Genomic DNA, 15,200 nt, shown 5'->3' with positions numbered 1-15,200 from the left:
AGCAAAATACATCAGCCACATGCGGCTGGAATATTTATATACACAACCACGCAGTTATAATAACAGCCCACACGGCTGGAATGAAACAATCACAACCACGCAGTTATATATAAAACAGCCCACACGGCTGTACTAAAAACCAACACAGCGGAAAAACGAAAACGGAAAGCCCAATACAACACAATCAACACACTGCTAGCCGGCTAGGCTTATACAACAAATACAACACCAAAACCATAAGATAGCCACACGGCTATACACAAATACAATGCCAAAAATAAGAAAAGAATATACAAAAGAAAACAATCACGATCTTCGGATGTGACGTAGGACCCGGCAGACAGGATACTCCGAGCGACACTCCAACCATCTACCTGAAAACATAAATATATACATGCGGTGGTGAGTATAGGTAACTCAGCGGGTAATAGAAAAGATAGTGCATGGTCTATACATAAAACATGGAGATCACAAGTATACAGTCTCAGTAGGGAATAAGAACAAGATCATACCATCATAATCAATGCATCTGAACATACCTGACATTATAACCTAACATAAACTGTACAAACCACAACTAACATAATGACGAATACATACCCAATCTGGAATCGACACGTGGTACAATGATCAGTAAACTCACCGGATCCGCAACAGATATACCCGTGACACCTGTGCAATATAAGTACGACTGCATATACATGTAAAATAAATGACATGTATGCAGCATGGCAACCAAATGCAACAATCATATCGCAAACAAATGCAACATACCACAAACACATGCAACTAGTATCTAGTAGGCATGTATGCAAATATAACCCCCAGATGCACCGTGCATCATATGCAAAAGTGCATGCATGCTCCATGGTCACCCCCGCCACCTCTCAAACACCACGACCCCTGTATGGCCGAGAGGCTTGGGTCTGTGACGACTGTACTACCCTCCAGCCCACTATATAGTGGTCGAGGCGGACAGTCCGCTAGTAGCTATCTAACTACATAGCATCAGGGTCCCTGACTGCTCACAACGCCGGATCTCACTAAACCTCGTGACCGGGTGGCACGACAGGACGAGCGGCAACTGCTCTAGCTACCACTACCCATGAGTGGCCGAGTGTGCGGCGCTAAACCAAACCAACTGATGACTCTCTCACCACAAGGGAGACAATGGTCATCAGATGCAATGAATGATGAACATGATATATATATATAATCATCATCCATGCAACAACCCCAAACCTCATAAATACCTCTAACATGAGTATAATCGTCATGATACCTCCACGTATCCCACCAAACATATGTACACACTACACATGTATAATCAACCAAAAATCTCCAATAATCCCACCAGACACATGTACACAAAAGATAAGTACAATCAACATGTATCCTCCAATAACAATACAACAGACATGTGTATATACTCTAAACATACAATCAACACAACTCCTCCAAAAGTACATGACAAATACGTATGTACACACCACACGTAAATGTACGGTCAACAAGATAACTCCTATGACACATACCCATCTATGTATAGTCCACATCATATACCCAATCAGCATGGGAATACCAACAACCCGACAATCCCTACAAGACATACTCTACACGTGTAATCACAACAGAGTAGATATCAAGAGTAGAGACTGTATACGAATTAAATAGATCATCACAAGGGTCAAGCATAAGTATCATGCAGGAAAAACAGCAACCGATCATGATATAAGGTAAAGTAGCCTAATTCATCCAATAATAACCATGCACTAAGTTTCAAAGAAACTATAAAGAGGTTAAGGAAGAAATACCCGCCTTAGATATAGATCGTGCCAAATATAGCCCCCACGTCGAGATGCTTGCCTCGAATCAAAATCCTGCATAGATTAATATATATTTTATTTAGCTAAACTCATATGAATTAAATAGCTAAATACAATTCCTAACCCAATAGGATCACCTACTCAAATAAGCTCTCTAATCAATCCCCCAAATCAACACATCTTAAATCCAACTCACATAATTCATCATCAATCAAACACTAATCCAACTCATCATAAATCCTTCCAATCATAAACTAAACATCCCACACCTAATAATCAATCTAATGATCTCAATGACAAACATGAAATCATGATATTCATCCACCCTACATAATCCATCATTTAATCCAACACATACCAATAACAATCATATTTAACTCTACCCAATGATCCAAATCCAATACAACTTGAATTTAAATTTCTACAACCCATCTGTACTAATCCAAACCAATGTAGAAACGAAATCACCTCTAGAAGTAAAACTTTAACCTTAATCCACAATAATTCGTCCAAACCAACTTATCAAACCCATAATCAACTCAACCTACATCACCCTAATCATCTCAAACATAGACATGTAATAAATCTTCAAAAACTCACCTAAAACCGGATGAAATTTTGTTGACCCACAGTTGAAGAGCTGGAATTGTAGGCTGCTGGAAACTCCTGACCGAAACCCTAGTAAACATGCTGCCCCCTTCAATCCAACCTCCTAATCCACAATGAACACTCCACCTCATCTCATTGGATCGGATCAAGTGAAGAGTTCAAACAATGGAAATCAAAGATCACAACACCCTAATCTTACCTCTTCCTCACAGCCCCCCTTCTGTTGATCCTTTGCCAAGATCATTTCCACTAGCAACCAGATGAGTCGCTGGACCAAAGCACAACACCAGACACAGCTCCGTGCAACCCCAATTGATCGGAGTCGAAGGTTGAAACCTAGGGCACAGGTCCGAAAAAGAAAGGGTCAATACAGAGAAGAAACCTATCCTAGCTAAACCTTGAATCCACCAAAGATCCGACGATGCCTTACCTCTAAGATCACTCCTCGGTGGCGTCGCTCGATCCAAATCCAACGAGAAGGGAGACGCGGAACGCTCTGTGAACAACTCGTGGAGGAAGAACGAAGGGTCGATAGGCTAGAGATGACACGGATCGAGCACCTGTCGTGCCCTAGCCGCCTCGCTGTCGACACTCGGCCGCATAACTCACCGGACAGAACCCCTCGGCCGAAGAAGATCTAGGCTCCGCCGTGCTCCAGCAAGCTCCGGCGAACGAGGATGATCGCCAAAGGAGAAGCTCTGCTCCCGTCGCCTCCAATTCGCCCGCGAGAGAGAGAGAAGGCAGAGAGGGGAGATCGGGGAAGAGAGGAGGAAGGCTCGGGTTCGGGCGTTTGGGAAATAAAAAGAAAACAAAATGGAATTTATAATATAAACAATTCCTCACTTAAACGGGTATCCCAAACAGGCTTTATCCGTACCCGTAATTAATCCCCTCAAAACCCGTCTTACGAGCTCCGAAAAATTCCCAGAAAATTTCTAAAAATTCTGGAACAATCCAATAAGAATTTTCGTCCAATAATATTTATTATTTAATTTTACGATATCTTACATTCTCCCCCACTAATAAAAATTTGGTCCCCAAATTTACTGGTCAACTCAGGGACCCTCCTCCACGGTCACTACCAATCAACATACTCATATGCTACTCATCCAAGTATCATAAACAAATCTCCAACCCTAGTATCATAAACCTATCTCTAAACATGATAATCCTCCTCCAAGTGACTAGCGACAACTCTGTGAGCTATGAACTCACCCTACTCCCGCTACTCTCACTCTGCAATCACTCTCACTCTGCAATCTAGCCAACTGTGGATAAATCAAACACCTCTAAAATCCAAAATCCACTATCAATAAATCCTCCAACACATGTATAGAGCGCTCAAGCTATCCATCAGTCTGAGATGAAAATCTATACTAAAGTGAAACTCATAATCCCAAGTCTGTTGTAACCATAATCAAAACCATGATATGAAACCACTGATCCCCATCAAAAAAAAAAAAAAAAAATACTCAAAGACACATCATCCAGTCCGATAATCCCTCTAGAATATAATCCTGCTATTCAATCCAAAAGAATCTGTCCTACAAATCGATAGCTAGGGAGCAAGTCGTCGCCCAACAATGATTACCCAAACCATTATATCCTCTCCGAGTCTTGGGTAATCCCACAACAAAATCCGTCATAACAGACTCCCAACTCCACTCCAAAATACGAGTCTACTGAAACAATCCTACTCATATCCGATGTTCAGCCTCCACTTGCTGACACACTAGACATCAACCTACAAAATCTGCGATATGTCTTTCTTCATATCGTTCCACCAAAGGGAATGCTCCAAGTCTCCATACATCAGGTATCAATCGAATGTAGCACAAATCTCGATCAATGTGTTTCCTGCAGTAACTCCTCCCGGATAAGAAGTGACTCGGAAACACACATAATCTCCCATGGCAATAAAGAATCTCATTCTCATTACACGAGAATTATAACTACTGGTACGAGACTACTCCGCTCATGCTACATCAGAACTACACCAAACCCCAAATACGATACACAGAACTACTCCGCTCTGAGACTACTCCGCTCATGCTACATCAGAACTACTCCGCTCATTCTTTTATATGCTGTTCCAGGTGCCTGGATCCCTTCCGGGCGCCTGGAATGTGACGTAGCTGCACAAACCATGATGCTCCACGTGGCGACGACTCGGCTGGATAGAATTCGCCTTCCGGGCGCCCGGATCCCCTAGCGCCCGGACCACCTTGTTTCAGAAAACTCCCTTTTCCTGCAAAACAAAGTTAGTCCGAGGCAAATATGTATCCTGTAAAACAAATTGTTAGCACAGTTAAGGTTCAACAGATGGATAAAAGAGTATGACTTAGATTCCGTCTCTCCGAGACCGGAATCTAGTCACGATCTCGACTTAGACATCCGAAATGGATCTAAGCCGGATCGACGCCTAATGTCCCCTTTCCGGGAACGCGTCCTCACAGTCACTCCCCTCCAGTGACTTACCTCACTTACCTGCCAGACGTCCGGTCAGCCCGTCGACCCGTCTGGACTTCTCGCCAAGCGTCCGGTCAGCCCGTCGACCCGCTTGGACTTCTCGCCAACTATCCGGTCAGCCCGTCGACCTAGCTGGACTTTTCGCCAAGCGTCCGGTCAGCCCGTCGACCTGTCTGGACTTCTCCTGCACACTCGATCAAAGTGTCAGACAACAACAAAACTAACTTAACCTATTTGTCATTCATCAAAACCTGGGTTAAATCGTTAGTGCTAACCGCACCAACAATACCTTCTCTTTGTAAGCTAATGACCTCAAGATCTTCTGCCGTATTCCTCGCCTCGCCTTGGACGTTGTGTGGGTGACGATCCTCCAAGATGAACACCACCCAAAAGCTTCTTCCTCTTCTTCTAAAATTCGGTCACCACCACCACCGAGGAGAAGAGAGCAAAAGGGAAAAGAGAAGGGAGAGGGCCGGCCACACCAAGAGGGTCTCCAAGCAAGAAAATAAGAATTGTGTCTCATGAAGCCCCCTCACCCCTTCTTTTATATTACTTGCCCAAGACAAATAAGGAAAAACTTTTTACAAAAAATAAAATCATCCAAGAGTTTTTCCTTTTCCTTCCTCTTGATTGAATCAATCACCAATTTTAATTTTGTGATGATTTTTAATTAATTTATGATGGCCGGCCACTTTCTTGGGCACCAAGCAAGGTGGTCGGCCACCTCATCTAGAGGAATAAGGAAATATATTTTTTTAAAATTTTACAAGAAGTAATCCTCTTATAAAATTTACAAGCTTTCTTTCCTAAAGTAGGAGTTAAAAAAAAAAGAAAGTTCTAAAAATTAAAACCATGTTTTAAAATTTAAAACTTCTCTTATAAAATTTTTTTTTTTAACATGATGGTAGAAAATTTTAATTTTAAAACTTATCTCCTTTTTTTAAAACCATGAGGATGGTTAAAAAAGGAAAGTTTTAAAACTTTTAAAACTTTATATTAAAACATGTGGCCTAATTCAAATAAGGAAAGTTTTAAAAATTAAAATCTCTCTTTTAAAACCTATAGTTTTCTACAAAGAGAAGATTTTAAAAATTCAAAACAACCCTCCCTTTTTGATTTATTGTGGTCGGCCCCTTCATGCTTGGTCACCAAGCAAAGGGTCGGCCCCTATAGAAGAGGATGTGGCCGGCCCTTGCTTGGTCACCAAGCATTGGACCGGCCCACTTCTTGGACACCAAAAAGAGTCTTACATTTGAATGGACTTGAGGCTATAATGAGGCTACGACAGTACGACAAGGACCTAAAGGAGAAATTAGTTTTGGCCTTCCGATGAGCTTGAGTATCCCGTGCACGTCCCGAACACATAACTCAAGTTCATCGATAATAACTCATTCCACTAGAGAGTTATTACCGCACCAATCCCAAATTACATTATGGGCTCCTTCTTATTATGAGTGTGTTAGTCTCCCTGTGTTTAAGATTACGAATGTCCACTAATTAAGTAAGTTACTGACAACTCACTTAATTAATATCTAGCTCCAAGAGTAGTACCACTCAACTTCATTGTCATATCGGACTAAGTCCACCTGCAGGGTTTAACATGGCAATCTTTATGAGCTCCTCTTGGGGACATTCTCAACCTAGATAACTAGGACACAGATTCCTTCTATAACCAATAATACACACTATAAGTAATATCATTTCCCAACTTATTGGGCATATTGATTTATCGAGCTAAACCTCACCCTTTGATAAGTCAAAGAAATAAACATTAAATATATGTGTTTGTTATTATATTAGGATTAAGAGCACACACTTCCATAATAACTAAGGTCTAGTTCTTTTACTAAGTCAGTACAAAAAGAACTTACCTAAATGGTCCTACTCAATACACTTAAAGTATATCAGTATAATTTATTAGTCAAGATAAACTAATACTTAATTATACTACGACTATTCTGATGGTTTGTTCCTTTCCATCTTAGTCGTGAGCAACTATTTATAATTTATAGAGAACCGACAACATGATCTTCTGAGTGTGACACCACACTCCATGTTATCAACTATATAAATTAATTGAACAATTACATTTAACAAATAAATGCACATATTGGCCAATGTGATTCTTTTATTTCAAAAATAAATGTTTACAAAAGTCAGGCTTTTAGTATACACTCCAACAGTGGTTAGGCAGGAGAAAAACCCTAGGGGGTGGTATCCCTAGGTCATAGGGGGAGGTAACCCTATGCGGAAAGTCTTTGCGGGTCGAGGGCTTCAGGCAAAAGTCCTAGGGGGTGGTAACCCTAGGTGGAAAGTCCTGGTGTCGCGAACCAGGTGGAAGACTGGACAAGCCGGGAAGCGGGAGTCCAGCAGAAAGTCCGGAAGCATTGAGCGCCGAGCAAAAGTCCAGTCGATCTGGAGGATCGTACTGGCAACAAGTAAAATTCCTGAGTAGAGTAGGTGAGGAAGCGTTCCCCGCAGAGGGAACAGTAGGCGTCGGGTGGACCTAGGATTTCCGGTCGAAAATCCGAAGTCAGACCCGGACAGTCCGAAGACTGTCAGAATATTCTCATGATTAATATTTGTGCTAACTTGGTTTTGCAGGTTGTGTTTGTAGACTAACATGCTTTGCATGGCCAAAAACTAGAGTTTAGCCTCGGATGAACAGTGTCCGAGGCGCCTCCATGGAACTTGGAGGCGCCTCGGGTGCAAGCCGAAGCTAGCTGTCCAGAGAAGCTAGAGGCTCCTCGGATGAAGCTAGAGGCGCCTTGGACCAAGGCTTGAAGGTGCCTTGAGGAGGCTTGAAGGCGCCTTAAACCAGATAAGGTGCGACCAGGTTTACGTTGATCCACCCATGCGACTCGACGGCCTGGAGGCGCCTTGGACAGGCTTGGAGGCGCCTCCAACACAGTATAAAAGAGGGGTTCGAGGCAGCACTCAATATATGATCATCCAAGTGACCCTTCTGTGAAAAGCTGCTAACAACACGATCCCGAAGTGTTGCGACAACCTCCCGACGACTCGGAGCTTCGTTTCCTCATCTCTAGTTGTCGGTATAAGATCATTATTTTAATTTGAGTTGTAATTGTTATTCTTGTAAACTTTATCGATTCTATAGTTGTTGCCCACCAAAAGCGGTCAACGACCGCGGGCCTTGGAGTAGGAGTCGTCACAGGCTCCGAACCAAGTAAACGACAGGTGTTCGAGTTGTATGCCTTTTATTTTCCGCTGCTTTATTACTATTATTACTCTTCGAGTTTTACGAAGTCAATTCCGAAATGCGAAATAGCCACGAGCGCTATTCAGCCCCCCCCCCTCTTTAGCGCTTTCGATCCAACAATTGGTATCAGAGCAGGGTCGCGTTGATCTAGTGCAACCACCAATTACGTAATTTTTTTCGTGGTGTTTTCGATTTTACGGAGTCAATTAGAATCTAGCTTAATAGATACATTCTAATTATTTTTACGAATCAGTTTTTGCTCGAAGTTGGTGCAACACCACTCGAGCTCGTAATCTTAACTTTATTTCCCACACTGCTAATCCAAGACCTAGTTTTGGGACATCTCTTCTATTTTTTTTTATTTTGCATACTATCAATGGCCCAACAAGAGGGTTTCAGCACCGTTCATTCCCCGCTCTTCACCAGAGAAGATTTCGGGTACTGGAAGGGACGAATAGAAACTTTTCTTAAAATCCAATTTGAGACGTGGATAATCGTCAAGACTGGATTGCAACTTCCAACTGATGGAGATGGCAAGCCTACACCCTGCGAAAATTGAGAACCATCCCTAATCAAGAAAGTGGAAGCCGATGCCAGAGCCACCTGCACCCTCCAATGTGGCCTGACCAAAGAGGAGCTCAACAGAGTTGGTCCATTTACAACCGCAAAGGAGCTGTGGGATAAACTGAAAGAACTGCACGAGGGCACCTCAGACACCAAAGTAAGTAAACGTGATTTATTGTTTAATAAACTATATAATCTAAAAATGCAGGAAGGTGAAACGGTGAGTTTACTCCACGCACGTATTCAAGATATCCTCAACTCCCTCCACGGAATCGGGCAAAAAGTTGAAAATAGGGATATCATCAGGTATGCTCTTAATGCTTTTCCAAGGAGTACATTGTGGGCATCAATGGTAGATTCCTACAAAGTCTCCAAAGATTTACCTTGTATAAAATTATATGAATTATTTTCTGAGTTCGAACTACATGAGCAGACTAATGCACAGCTAAGCGAGAAAGGTGTTGCTTTACTTACAGGTACCAGCAGAACTCGCGAACCAAGATCACGACGAAGAACTGAACCCGAGTCGGAAGAAGAACCCGACTCCGATGATGAAGACGATGAACTGACAACCAAGCTCGTAAACCTAGTAAAGAAGCTCTACAAGAAGAAGAAGAGCTTCAACAAAAGAGACCTAAAGAAGGCAGTACAATCCAAGGAGATTCAACCCAATTCAAAAGTTAAGTTCGAGGTGATCTGCTACGGGTGCAACTAGAAGGGGCACATCAAGGCCAACTGCCCTAATCAGAAGGATGCAAATAAGAGAAGGAAGTAGACCCTCAAGGGGACATGGGACGAATCGTCCTCAGAAGATATCGATGACGAACTCGATCAGATGAGTCTCCGCGCACTGATGGCCTGGGACCATATCGATGTGTCCGAGAGCGAAAGCGAGTCGGAAGCAGAATCAGAAAGAAGCCACGGATCCGTATCCATTTCCGAAGGGCCAGACTCCGCTGTAAGTATTCCTCGACTAAATAATTTAGTTAATTATTTATTACATAAATTAGCAAAATCGAATATTAGGGTCAAGTCACTTCTAAAGGAAGTAGCAGTCCTTAAAGAAGTGACTAACTTCAAAACCTTGCCTGACCCAGCTCAGACTGGAAGTTCAACTCAAGTCCAAAAACTTGAGGAAGAAAATTCTAGTCTGAAAACTCAGGTCAAGGATTTGGAGAAAACATTAGAACGGTTTTCTTTGGACTCTAAGAACCTTGACCTAATTCTTGGGGCACAAAGAGTCGTTTACAATAAAACTGGGCTAGGATATAAAACCAAAAGGAAATATAGATCTTATCTATCCTTAGTAAACAGACCAAATAGTAAATTAGTCCAAGCATGGGTACCCAAGTCCAACCTGATCAATCAAACTGGACTTGGTCAATATTGGATCCCCAAGGATCAAATACATTACCTCGATAGACCATATCGAGGCTATGATCCAGGGATAGCTAGTAAAAAACTATATTAATAAAAAGAATTTAATTTAAAAATCAAATTAAAATTTCAGATTAATTCTAAATTTAAATCAAATTAAATTCTTAAAAATCCAAGGGAAGGCTCCAGAATAGTTGGCACCTTCAAAACTTAATCTACCCGACAAGGGTAACCAAGAGTAGACTACCCGGCAGGGTAATTAAGGTTAGAATAAAAAGGGCTAGGTTTAACTTGACTCATGGTACTGGTGAAGTATTGGATGATAGTACGTTGGGGAAATTGAGTCATCGCATGTCTAGGAAGATATGGCTTCGACCTGGTGCATTTGGCTAAGTGGAACTGACCGAAGCTACCCTTTATGGATCCTAACCAGTTAGACCAAGGTTTTATACTAAGTTCAATGGGTAGGAATATTTGGAAAACCTCGAAGGCATGGTTACTTTAATGATGTCCAGGTGACTCACCATAGCCCAGAAGTTTATCCGAAAAATATCTATTTGTTGAACCCAAAGCTAAACCTGAATCTAACACAAAGTTAAACCAAACCCAAAATTGAACCTAATTCATCTCACAATATTATAGGATTCCCTGATTGAAATTTTAGATCGGGTGAGATGACTAAGGATAAAATAAATTTAATTAAATTCAAATTAAAATTAAATTATAAATTAATTAACTTAATATTTTCAAAATTCACTTAATTTAATATTCTTTCAAAATTTAATTAACTTAAACAATTAACTTAAATAAAATTTAATTAACTTAATTACTTTCGAAATTTAGTTAACTTAACATTTTCAAACTTTCAAACTTAATCATTTTCCAAAAATTTACTTAAAACAAATTCAACCATCTCACAATCACCCATAGGAATAACTGATTGCTGAACTAGAATGGGTGAGATGGAAAATTAGGGAGCTTATTTCAATCAAACTATCTTTTGATCCATCAAAAAGAATCCAATTCAAATACCTTATGTAGGAATTGGATCAATGGATGTTGGATAGTGGATGCTCCAGACATATGACTGGAGATAGGTTGAAGTTCACTAAGCTCAAATTCAAGAACCTAGGATCAGTTGCATTTGGCAACGACGGTAAGCTTAAGGTAATCAGAAAAGGTAATATCGAACTTAGTTCCGATTTCATTATTCGAAACGTTTTATTAGTTGAAAACTTTAACTTACTAAGTATTAGTCAGTTGTGTGATAGTGGGTACCTAGTTGTTTTTAATAACTCTGGGTGTTTAGTTAAAAATAATAATAACCCCGAAGTTATACTTAAGGGATTTAGAAAAAATAACATCTACACAGTTGACCTGCCCACAACCTCAATAAAGTGTCTTTTAACACAACAAGAGGAAACCAACTTGTGGCACAGAAGACTGGGTCACACTCATTTCAAACTCATTTCAAAAATGAGTCAAAATGGCTTACTTAGAGGGCAACCCAAATTAAGGAACCTAGAAAATATAGTTTGCCAAGCTTGCCAGTAAGGTAAGCAGACCAAATCAACCCACAAGTCAACCAACCTAGATAGAACTAACTCCTTACTTGAGCTCCTACATTTAGACCTATTTGATTCACATGGAGCCAAGTCACTAAGCAAGAACCAGTACTGCTTAGTAATAATTGATGATTACTCTATGTTTACATAGGTGAAATTTCTAAAAATAAAAGATGAAACCTTTGAAGTTTTTGATAATTTTTGCAAGTTAATAGAAAATGGAAAAGACACCAAAATTAAAAGAATAAGAAGTGATCATGGGGGTGAATTTGAAAATCATAGATTTACCCAATTTTATAAAATTAATGGATACAAACATAAATTTTCATGCCCCAGAACCCCTCAACAGAATGGTCTAGTGGAACGAAAAAATAGAACTCTACAAGAGGTCGCTAGAACCATGTTAAATGAGTATAACTTAAATCATCAATTCTGGGCTGAAGCCATAAATACAGCAAACTACATTCAAAATAGAATTTTAATGAACAAATCATACAATAAAACCCCCTATGAAATATACTATAATAAAATTTCAAATTTAAACTATCTAAAAGTCTTTGGATGTAAAGTTCACATTTTAAACACTAAATATTACTTAGGAAAATTTACACCCAAATCAGTCCAAGGAATATTTTTAGGGTACTCTACAACTAGTAGAACCTATAGAGTCTATAATCAAAATACCTTAAAAGTTGAAGAAACAACTAATGTAATCTTTGATGAAGAAAATAATCTACTTAAGATAAATGAAAATGTTAACATTAACCCAAGAATTATAGAAGATGATGAAATTCAACCTAAGATAAATAAACCAGAAGAACCAACTACTGACCCAAATATAAGACCAACAAGAGTAAATACTTCTCACCCACCTGACCAAATTCTGGGTGACCCATCTCTAAGAGTTAGAACTAGGTCATCCTACAGAAACAGTAGCCAAATAGCCTTGATATCTGAAATTGAACCTAAAACTGTAGACGAAGCTTTACCTGATCCAGACTCGACACTAGCAATACAGGAAGAATTAGCCCAATTTGAAAGAAACAAAGTCTGGGATTTAGTACCAAAACTCACTAACAAAACTATAATTGATACTAAATCGGTCTTCAGAAACAAACTAAACAATCAAGGTGAAATAGTTAGAAACAAAGAAAGATTAGTAGTTAAAGGGTTTAATCAAGTAGAAGGGTTAGACTATGATGAGACCTACACTCCTGTAGCTAGACTTGAATCTATTAGGATGCTGCTGGCCTATGCAGCACACAAAGGATTCAAGCTCTACCAAATGGATGTAAAATCTGCCTTCCTAAACGGGTTCATTAAAGAAGAAGTGTATGTTAGCCAACCCCCTGGATTTAAAGACTTTAAGCACCCAAACCATGTCCTTAGATTAAAAAAGGTCCTATATGGACTAAAATAAGCACCTAGGGTCTGGTATGAATGGTTGTCCAATTATCTGTTAGAAAAAGGATTCCACCAAGGACAAGTAGATCCAACCCTGTTTGTGAAAACCTTAGAAAAAGATATTTTCATAGCCCAAATTTATGCAGATGATATAATATTTGGATCAACAAACTTAAAATTCTTAAAAGAATTTACAAACTTAATGGAAAGTGAGTTTGAAATGAGTTTAGTAGGGGAACTTAACTTTTTCTTAGGTCTACAAATTAAACAAACCAAAGATGGAATTTATATCTATCAAACTAAATATGCCAAGGAACTAATTAGAAAATTTGGCATGAAAAATTCAAAAATCATAAATACTCCAATGGCAACAAATATCAACATTGACTCTGACCCAGAAGAAAAACCAATAGACTCAAAGTACTATAGAAGTATAATAGGTAGCTTACTCTACTTAACTGCAAGTTGACCCGATATATTATTTGCAGTAGGTATGTGCACAAGATACCAATCTTGCGCAAAAGAGTCACACCTAACATATGTTAAAAGGATACTTAGGTACATTAAGGGCACCTTAAATGTAGGACTTTGGTACCCTAGAACTTGCACCTTTGATCTTTTTAGCTATTCTGATTCAGATTATGCCGGGTGTAAGCTAGATAGAAAAAGCACAAGTGGCAGCTGCCAAATTCTAGGTCAGTGCCTAATAAGTTGGTCAAGCAAAAAGCAACACTTTGTTGCTTTATCCACTACTGAAGCTGAATACATAGCACTAGGAGAATGTGTTTCCCAACTTTTGTGGATGATACATACACTAAAAGACTATCAGCTAGAATACAAAAATACAAAAATTTTAATTGATAATATGAGCTCAATTAATCTAACCAAAAATCCAATTTACCACTTTAGGACTAAACACATAGAGGTAAAACACCATTTTGTAAGGGACCATGTGGCCAAAGGTGAAATTGTACTCAACTATGTTGAGTCCAAATCAAACCTAGCTGACATTCTCACAAAACCCTTACCTGAACTTGAGTTCAGTGTACTTAGAAGACAAATAGGAATGTGTTGGGTAGAATAGATCTTGATTTTCAAATTTCCTACAATCCAACTTTAAAATTCTTGTTGATCTTCAAAATACTTTTTTTAGAAATTATTTTAAAAACTAGGAAAAATAATGTTTTCAAAATCCTAATTTTCTTAGTTTTTCAAAATATTGACTTAGCCTAGGATCTTCCCCCTAGATATCATGTTCCCCTAATTTCAGCCAGAGCATCTCACAAGCACACTAGGCTTAACTTGTCTGTGTTTCCAAAACTTAGAATGGTGTGAGATGCATAGGGTTCAGCCTGGACTCTAGAATGTTTATTTCTGTGCATCAGAGTGAGTCTGGGTGTTAAAATATGTTATATACATTAATGAATTTAAGTCATCCAGCACTAGTCAAATCTAACTGGATCTATTGACTTAACTTAACTAACCAAGTGAAAGTTGTTGTCCTCTAGGCAATCAGCTAGTAGCTAGATGGTTAGACATGTGGCCAAGAACTTAAGTGCTTGATTTTAAATTTTTTTACTCATGCTTAGGCATTAGGGCTCTGATACCTTACTAAAAGAAATTAATTAATTTGCAATCTCTTTAACTCAGCTCATGCTTGGACACTAAGATTTTAATCCTCCTTTGCCTTTAAGTATCTTGGAATTCTATATTCGATTAAATATTTTTTTTAAATGGCCTTAGCCTTTCTTAATTTTCTCTCTTTCCAAATTATTGTTCAAAAAGCTTTTTCAAAATTAAGAAAATATTTACCAACAAAACCTTTCGAATTTATTTAAGTCTTTCAATAGCTTTTGAAAATTTAGCTAAGTATTTTTCTAATAGATTTTCAAAACTTAGTTAAGACTTTCAAAGCATTTCAACTTACCTGAAGTATGCTTTAATATGTTTTTCAAACTTTACAACATATTTTTCAAAGAGTTCAACTAAGTTTCAAAAATTGGCTAGCATTATCTTTCAAAGTCAACGTTTTATTAGTTTTTTAAACTCAGTTGAAAGAAAAATATCTCTTTAGACCCTTAGTTCACTTAGCTAAGAATTCTACAATTAATTTCAAAAAGCTAAGTATTATCAAAGTATCTTTATCCCTCTTTAAAGCCTAATGTT

The 15,200-nt window shown here is 39.0% G+C and overlaps 1 long non-coding RNA gene across 1 annotated transcript; it reads right to left on the bottom strand.

Annotated features, from left to right (window-relative positions):
- Nucleotides 1-1,817: 1,817 nt before the first annotated feature.
- On the bottom strand, nt 1,818-2,932 carry LOC122054002. Its single transcript, XR_006132501.1, has 4 exons — nt 2,866-2,932; nt 2,635-2,771; nt 2,427-2,538; nt 1,818-1,880 (listed from the first exon to the last, which is right to left on the bottom strand). It is a non-coding gene; the product is annotated as an uncharacterized LOC122054002 (long non-coding RNA).
- Nucleotides 2,933-15,200: the final 12,268 nt, after the last annotated feature.

The sequence above is a fragment of the Zingiber officinale genome, chromosome 3A (assembly GCF_018446385.1).
Source record: "Zingiber officinale cultivar Zhangliang chromosome 3A, Zo_v1.1, whole genome shotgun sequence".
Classification (NCBI taxonomy): Eukaryota; Viridiplantae; Streptophyta; class Magnoliopsida; order Zingiberales; family Zingiberaceae; genus Zingiber; species Zingiber officinale.
Note: the sequence above shows the minus strand (reverse complement) of the source record. Positions and strands in the feature narration are given on the sequence as shown.